The 8,459-nt window shown below is 50.6% G+C and overlaps 1 protein-coding gene across 2 annotated transcripts in view; it reads left to right on the top strand.

Moving 5' to 3' along the window:
- Positions 1 to 8,459, top strand: part of GPR161 (G protein-coupled receptor 161) — a 39,019-nt gene that overhangs the window by 5,749 nt on the left and 24,811 nt on the right. The window lies entirely within an intron of this gene.

The raw sequence follows: 8,459 nt of genomic DNA, 5'->3' as shown, positions 1-8,459 counted from the left end.
GCCGGCAAACTCATTAGTCAACAGAGCCAAATATCACAGTACAACGACTGAAATTTCTTTTGAGAGCCAAATTTTTTAAACTTAAACTATATAGGTAGGTACATTGTTATTAACTTAATTAGGGAACTCCTAAGGCTTAGGAAGAGCCACACTCAAGGGGCCAAAGAGCCGCATGTGGCTCGCGAGCCGCAGTTTGCCGGCCACGGGTCTAGGTTATTGGTGGAGATTTTGGAATCATCTTTGTTTAAGTGGGGACAGAGAGGGAGCTTAAAGAGAGAGAGAGATGCGATATCAAATCCGTCTCTATTTTCAGTTACAGTTTACATTTGCTATTATTTTGTATTCGTTTTGGGTGTGTGCATATATGCATAGTGGTTAGACAGTCATGTACGTTACGCAGTGGAAATAGGATTCTTTTCTTTTTTGCAAAAGATACGAAATCCAGTTGAAATTGACTTGAGCAGAAAGGGAAGCTCCTGGCTCATGCGCTGAGCTGCTCAGGAGTCTGTTTGGCTTCAGGCAGGGGTCCAGGTTGAGATCATTTCATCGGGTCTCCTTTTCTTACCTCCTCTGTCTCAGGCTGTCCCCCAGGAAGCTGTCTTTCTCCCATCTATCCCCGCAACAGTCTCCTTATGTCTCATAAGCTGATTGGGTGGTGGGAGTTGGGATATGATTGACAAGGCGCTAAGTCGTGTGTCACATCCATGAAGGCACAGGAACTCACACTATGGAAAGAGGGGCTCTACCGAGGAAGCTCAGGGCACCTACCAGAGCAAGGGAGGGGATGTAGAGGAGCAGAGGGTTCGTTTCCTCCATGAGAAAGGAGGGAGTGCCCCAGGAGGGAGACAGTAACACGTACAGGGCAGGATGATTACAGGTAAATGGGGCTGGTCAGGAGCGAAGGAGGGAGCCACAGGAGAGAGCAGGGTCGGGGAGCCCAGGTGAGAGGGAGTCGCAGGCAGAAACGGAAGCAGTCGAAGGCGCCCCTGCTACGGAGAGCTCAAGGAAAGGCGGCTGGATTCGGCTAGGAGGTCCTTGGCAACCTTGCCCACAGCAGAGATCAGCACTTGTTATAAACTTTGACTGAGACTATCTTCTAGAGGGGTCCTTTTCTTACCTGCCGTGCGCACTCCCTCCCAGCCCTGGGGATGGCCAAGTGAGGGCAGAGATGTGGTGATGGAATCAGGAAATCTGGGCTCTGTCAGTAATTAGGTGCATGGCTGTAAGTAACTCCCTCCCCTCTTGGGCTTCAGTTTCATCTGCAAAATAGCACGACTCGAATGAATTACTTCTCAAGGTCTCTCTTAGGTTTCAAATGTTGGGGAGTCATGAATATGATCACACATTTAAAAAAATGTTCTCTCTATTGAATATCAGATCTAATAGATATTAATGAGCAGGGGGATATAAAATATTCATTTCTCTACATACCAAGTGCTGTTGGGAGATCGACAGGGACACCGAGGAAGAATTTCTAAGCCATCTGGAGGGGAAAGCATCTTCACCTGGAGTAAAACTCGTGCTAGAACAGGCGCGTCTGAAAGGATAACTAAAATAGAAAAGGAAAACGGTGGCTAGGAAGTGGTATTCAGGGTCATCCCGGGGGTGGAAGGTTCCAGAACGGGGTCTTCAGAATTTTGCCTTTAAGGGGGACCTTGAACTAGATGTTATGCACAGGAGCGGCACAGGGAGGTCAGAGGCTTGGGCATGGCTGACGCCGGCGATCGCCACCTTCCCCCGGCTGTGTGAGTCCACCTGCCTGTCATGTCCCTTCCTCTGGAGAAAATGCTAAATGACAACAAGCGAAGGAAAGGATAATGAGGAAGCTGTTTTAATCCAGGGAGACATCGTGTAGCCTGGACCAGGATGGCGGTGGTGGAGACAGTGAGACACAGTTGAATTCTAGATACATTTCAATAGTACAGCCAGCAGGTTGGCTGAGGGGCCAGTGATGGGCTGTGAGAGGAAGAGAGGCCTCAGGAGGCCCCAGTGTTGAGGGTGTGAGCAGCGGGAGCGACGGGGCAGCATGTGAATGAGATGGAGAAGAGGTGGAAGGAGGAGGTCTGAGAGGCCAACGATTGGAAGTCGGGTTTGGACACCTTAGGCTTGTGCACCAGTGACATCTGAGTGCCGTGCTGAGCAGCTGCGGGCTGGGCCGGTCAGGAACTCCGGTGTGGCCTTGGCCTTGGCTGCTGCCAGAGCAGGGGCTCCGCGCCACGCCCTCGGTCCAGCTGCCCGGGAATCAGCGCCTGGCGCTGGCAGCAGCAGCAGGTAGACTGGGAAGCGCCCGGGCAGCTCTGGCCTGGGCTGACCCAGCTCCGCCTTCGGGATCTGTGGGGATCCCAGATCCCGGCAGCATGGCCACGGGCCAGCGCTGGAGGCTTTGCTGAGCCTCCTCGGGAGGAGCTGGCGGTTCCGCTCCTCTCCGGCCCAGGCAGCCACCAGGTCCAGACGGTGCCCGTGCCTGGGAGGTGTTTCCATAGTGAGGTCTTGCTCCTCCTTCGATGGCTGAAGCCGCCCCCTCGCGCTGTGGTCAAGCCATCACTGGCTTAACTCTTTCCGGAAGCTTTCTCTCGGGCCGGGACTCTGCCCGGGTGACTTGGCCTCACCATGACGTCAGCTGCTGTTTGTGGAGTTTCTGGAGGCTCGCGGGGACCCTCCCCTGTCCGTGTGGACCGGGAAACAGGAGGGCGATGACGGCAGCTCTCAGTGCTGCTGGTGGACGCCTGGGAGAGCGGCCAGTGGCCCTGTGAAGAAATTCAGCTGACAGTCCGTGGCTCCGAGTCCAGCTTGGCTCAGGATTGAGTGTTCCTCTCACTCCCCAGCGCGCACAGGAAGCGCTCCAGCAGAGGCGTTTGGTGAACAGAGAGTTGGGTTTGGGTTCAGTATGTGATCCAGGAGGGTGCAGCCCCCTTACGAGCTGTATCCAGGGGCTCAGCCGTGGACTAGTCCCTCGCGAGGAATGATCCGTGCCCGACACGGCCTGAGCATCCTACCTGTTCCAGCAGGGGTTTCTCTAAGGGCAGTGGTTCTCAACCTTCTGGTCCTTTAAATACAGTTCCTCATGTGACCCAACCATAAAATTATTTTCGTTGCTACTTCATAACTGTAATGTTGCTACTGTTATGAATCGTCATGTAAATATCTGATATGCAGGATGGTCTTAGGCGACCGCTGTGAAAGGGTCGTTCGACCGCCAAAGGGGTCGCTACCCACAGGTTGAGAACCACTGCTCTAGGGGCTTTCTATGATTCATCTCTGTCTGTGGGTGAGCAGCTGTGAGGATCACCCTGCCTTCATCTCATGGCCCCCCAAACCCTGTGGGGGAGAGAAGTTAGAGAGCAGGTACCCTGGGACTTTTTTTTCAATGTTTTAAATTATGGTAAAATACATATAACATAAAATGTAGCATTTTGGCCATTTTTAAGTGCGCAGTTCAGTGGATCTTGGTACATTTCATATAGCGCAACCATCCCCACCATCCGTGTCCAGGACTCGTTTCGTCTTGCAAAACTGAAAAATAGCTCCCCATTCCCTTCTCCCCCCAGCCAGGCAGCCATTCTGCTTTCTCTATGCTATTGGCTATTCTGAGTGCCTCATGATAAGTGGAATCGTACAGCATTTGTGTTTTGGGGGCTGGCTTATGTCACTCAGCATCATGTCCTCAGGATTCATCCATGTTGCAGCATGTGTCTGAATCCCTTTCCTTTTTAAGGCTGAATAGTATTCCGTCATATGGATGGATCACATTTGGCCAATCCGGTCATTGGTTGATGGACACTTGGGTTGCTTCCACATTTTAGCTGTTGTGAATAATGCTATGAACGTGGGGGTACAATATGTCTTCAAGACCTTGCTTTCAGTTATTTAGGGTATATACCAGAAATTGAACTGCTGAATCAGATGGTAATTCTGTTTAATTTTATAGGAATGACCATCTGTTTTCTACATTGGCTGCTCCATTTTACATTCCCACCAACAGTGCACAAAAGTTCCAATTTCTCCACATTCTCACCAATACTTGTCATTTTCTGTTTTCTTCTTCTTTCTTTTCTTTTCTTTTTTTTTCATAGTTGCCATCCTAATGTCTGTGAGGTGGTATCTTGTAATTTTGATTTGCTTTTCCTAATGATTAGTGACCTTGAGCATCTTTTCATGTGCTTATCAGCCATGGCTTGTTGTTGTTTTGTTGTTGAGTTTTAGTTCTTGATATATTCTGAATATTAATTCCTAATTGGACATCTGATTTGCTAATATTTTCTCCCATTCTGTGAGTTGCCGTTTTACTCTGTCAATAGTATCTTTTGATGCACAAAATTTTTAAATTTTCATGAAGTGCCATTTATCTATTTTTTCTTTAGTGGCATATCCAAGAACTCAAGTCCAGCGTGTGACTTGGTATATTTTGAGTTATTCTCAAGCCTCTCCTCTATCTCCCCTCCCCCACCCATTTGTTGGTTTGTTTCTTTCTCTCCTTCCATGAAGTTATTAGACCAACAGTTAGACTTACGTCATCTTCATCCATTCTACAAGCAGGGAGAGGACAGGCAGGAGCGAAGCAAAGTAGAGATGGGAGCACACAGCACCGCTGGCGGGAGCGGAAGGCACATGAAGGGGTTGGCGGTGAGAGTGTGGAGGAGGCCACAGCACGGAGTCTCACCTGCTCTGGGGGTGGGTGGACTGAAGGCGCATGGCGGTCTAAGGCCAAAGGACCAAATAGTGGAACTACTACTAACTGTTCTCTCAAACCAGGCACTCAACCTTTCTGAGCCTCAGTTTCTCCGTTTTATTATTTAACAAACACTTGTGCAAATATTAACTCATTGATTCCTTCCACCAACCCTATGAGGAATGTTCTCTGAGAGGAATATTCCCTCCATTTACAAGTGCGAAGCTGACGCCCAGAGAGGCTGAGTAATGTGTCAAGGTCCAGAGCCTGTAAGCAGTGGAGCCAGAATTTGAACCTGGGCCCTTTAGTTCCTGAGTTCATGCTCTCCCTGAAGTGTGGAGAGGAGCAATTCCTACCTCTAACCATCACGCACAAGGTCAAATGAGATGATGTTTATGAAGTACGTTGTGTGCTGCACAGTGTTTTGCAAATACTGATAACAGTTACTAATAGTTAGACGGCACTCAAAGGTGTGGGGAGAGGAATGGACCACAGGCCGAGCCTTGGGGAGTGTCTGTGCTGAGGAGCAGGAGCTTGTCTTGGGGAGAGATTTGACAAGAGTCAGCGCTGATGTCCTTGCGGATGTGGTGGTACCGTCAGTGGTAGGGTCTGTAGGAACGCTGGCCTCCAGGCTTCCAGCCCCTGCACAGGACGCAGGGCAGCCAGGTGCTCACACGGAGACTGTATGTGCAGAGGGACCGCAGCCTGGCGTCTCCCACTGGCAAACCGAGAACTCAGACGGACCACAAGGCCACTGGGCTCTGACTCTCGCCTCCTTTCCCTCCTCTGGTGCATGCAGCTCAGCCCTGCTCCCCGTCAGAGTGAGAGGCTTTGAAACAAGACTTTCCTAGGTTGTGATGCCTTCGTGGGGACAAGAGCAAAGCACTGTGCACTGTCCCAGACCCTGGGTTGGCTGGCTGGCCGTCGGTCTTTAGCTCAGCATTCGCGGGAGTGCCAGGGTGGGATGGGGAGGGGAGAGGGGGCACCCAGGGTCCTGTGATCTCTTTCTGGCACCGAGCGAGCTGTGTGGCCCGGTTTGTGGGTGGAGTGGGGGCAGGGGTTCGCTCTTTATCTTAGTGCCAAACAGGGTGGTTATTAGAACCTTCTTCCCAACTCCACCCCTGCCCCCCAAGCTGGTGAGTGATGTGCATAAAGTGCTTTGAGGTGCTGAGATGAAGAGCCCTGAGAGTGAGACCAAAATAGCATCACAGTGACCTCACCTGGGCCCTTTGAAGTGGTGCTGAGGAGTATTTCCTCGCCCCAGGGCTGTTCACTCCGCTATGCACCTCCCTGTTGGCCCCTGAGCTGGTTCCTCAAACCCAGGTCCTTTGGCTTCTACACTTAACCCCCAGGCCTCGCTGTGGATCTGACACATGCAGGCGACGGCTATGAGCAGGAAAAGTCCGCTGTAAGTCAAGGAAAACCCAAGAGTTCTAGGTCAGATAGGAGGTGAGCCGCAAAGTATCTGACTGACACAATTAAATAAGAGGGGAGAAATCCACCCTTATGTTGTAGTCATTCTGTCCTCACACACCAGGCTTTTCTAGAAGTATTTCTAGGGAATTAATCACCATGCAAACCAATTTATAAAACAATGGATACCCGTCTCAGTATTCCATAGTGTTGTCTTTCGTTTGGTTTTTTTTTAACCCACACAATGGTATTAATCTCATTTGGGTGACAGGTTTGGCTTTGATGACTCGATGCTACTAGCAGTCCTTGCTCCAGCGGACAGCTTGCTCCCTGGGAGTGATTGGTCAAGAAGACTGGAGGCAGTTCCCAGAGAGGAGGGACCGCAGTACACTGAGGCGAGACAGTGCTGGCATGCCCAGCCTTCCTTGGGAGGGAAGGATTTCTGATGCTCGCATGAAACTGCAATCGAGTTCCAATCATGTTGTTTCTCCAAGCTGGAGCTGGGGGATTATCTGGTCAGGGCAGGACGGAGTGAGTGTGGGAGTGGAACACCCTTGTGTCTGGCAACAGAACTGGCCAGGAGAGTGGAAATGTGAGTCACTCTTGAATTTGCTTCGTTCGATGGGCCCTGGCTTGTCAGGCCCCCGGTACGCTGGCTGCCTGCCTGGGCGCCTTCACGGGCTGGGGCATTCCAACCCCTCTCTTGTTCTTTAAAAGTACACCCCTGGGGATTTGCTGGGGCTTGTGCCCTCCCCACTCCAGGCTCCTGGCAGGGGCTGGGGTGTGGGTTTCCCTGGGGGGCAGGTCTTTGTCCCACCTCCCCCTCGGCTCCTGCAAGGACCCCAGGACTGCAGCCAGCCCGCGGCTGTGATCTCACAGTTCACCGGTGTGCCTGCTAATACGGCCCCTGGAGAGCAGCCGGGCCCAGGAGTACTTCATTCCTTCTTTACAGTAAAGTTCTGCATCCAATTTTTATCCTTTTCGTGTTTACTTTATAATGTTAACAATCACGTTTGACTTAACAATGACATGGTTTTGCAGGTTAGTCATTCATCAACTCATAATTCTTGAGTTACGCACTGTGCCAGGCACTTGTCCAGGTGCTGGGGAAACAGCCATGACCAAGGAAGGCTTCTGGACCAAGACTAACTTAGGCTATGTTTACTCTAATCACACCTCTAAGAGCTTCCATTTTTCTTAGTGTTTTAATTTTATTTTGCTTTAAAAGCTCCTATCCATTTTTTGTTCCACCTATTCATGAATTCATTGGTTGATTCTTGTATGTGCCCTGACGGGGATCGAACCTGCAACCTTGGCGTATCATGACGATGGTCTAGCCATGTGAGTACCCAGCCAGGGCTCTCAAAGTCTGTTTTCTTAGCCACTGTGTTATCACGTGTGCAGTTAAGAGTAACAGGCTTATGTAGGGCCTCGGTTTGAGACACCAATTAATCACTTACATATAAGAGTTAACAAAATCTACAACTCACAAAATAAAGACAAAACCCACAATGACCTCCCAAAGACAGACATAGGAGGCTTACCTATAAAGAGTAGTCGTGGCACAAAGCTGGAGTAACCTAGCACATTGCATCACTGAATCAAAATTCAGAATACTTTAGCAGCCTGGATATACTGGCCAAAATGCACAAAATAAAATTTAATAGAAGTAATGTTTTGTGTTTAGGCTTAAAAACATTGATTTCATAGTTTCAGTTTTGGGGGTGCCTACCTTCACAGAAATTCGGATGTGTGTACGCGTTGGGTTTTAGTTGAGCTCACACTGACATAAGCTCATTAACCCCGACAGGCTGATACACTTGCTAAAGGAAAACACTTCTTTGAGATTATCCTGATCATGGAGGAAATTGCCCCTTGGCCCTCGACACTCACCCACCACATCCAGGATGGTGTGTGCAGGATTGGGGACCACAAGTCGAGAGGGTCACAGACATCCATGAGCAGGTCCCCAGCAGGAGTCTGAGTTAGGGGCGGCCTGGACGGCATCTCGGGATCTGATGACTTTATCTGGAGAAGGGAAAGAAGTAACTTGTGGTGTGTTCCGAGGCTGTCAAATGCCGGAGAGACCGGGATTATTGGGTCCTGCTCAAGCGAGCGGGCCTGGGACCCCTGGTCGTGACCCACAGCGGCCGGGCCCCCCCTGAAGGGAATCTTTGTAATTAGAACTGCTGGTGAGGCCAGGCCTGCCTCCCATACCAGCAGCTCCCTGTGGCCAGAGGTGTTTGGTGGAGGTGTGGGTCAGCCGGAGGGGCCCGGCTGTGAGAGGCGGTCGGCACCGGCTCTTCCTGTCTGGCTCATGCAAAGCAGTCTCTCCTTTCTTTCTGGTGTCTTCTGTTGGTGGGGAGCCAGAGCAGGT

This window comes from Myotis lucifugus, unplaced genomic scaffold (assembly GCF_000147115.1).
Source record: "Myotis lucifugus unplaced genomic scaffold, Myoluc2.0 scaffold_279, whole genome shotgun sequence".
Lineage (NCBI taxonomy): Eukaryota > Metazoa > Chordata > Mammalia > Chiroptera > Vespertilionidae > Myotis > Myotis lucifugus.
The sequence above is the reverse complement of the archived record's forward strand: the minus strand, read 5'-3'. Positions and strand labels throughout refer to the sequence as shown.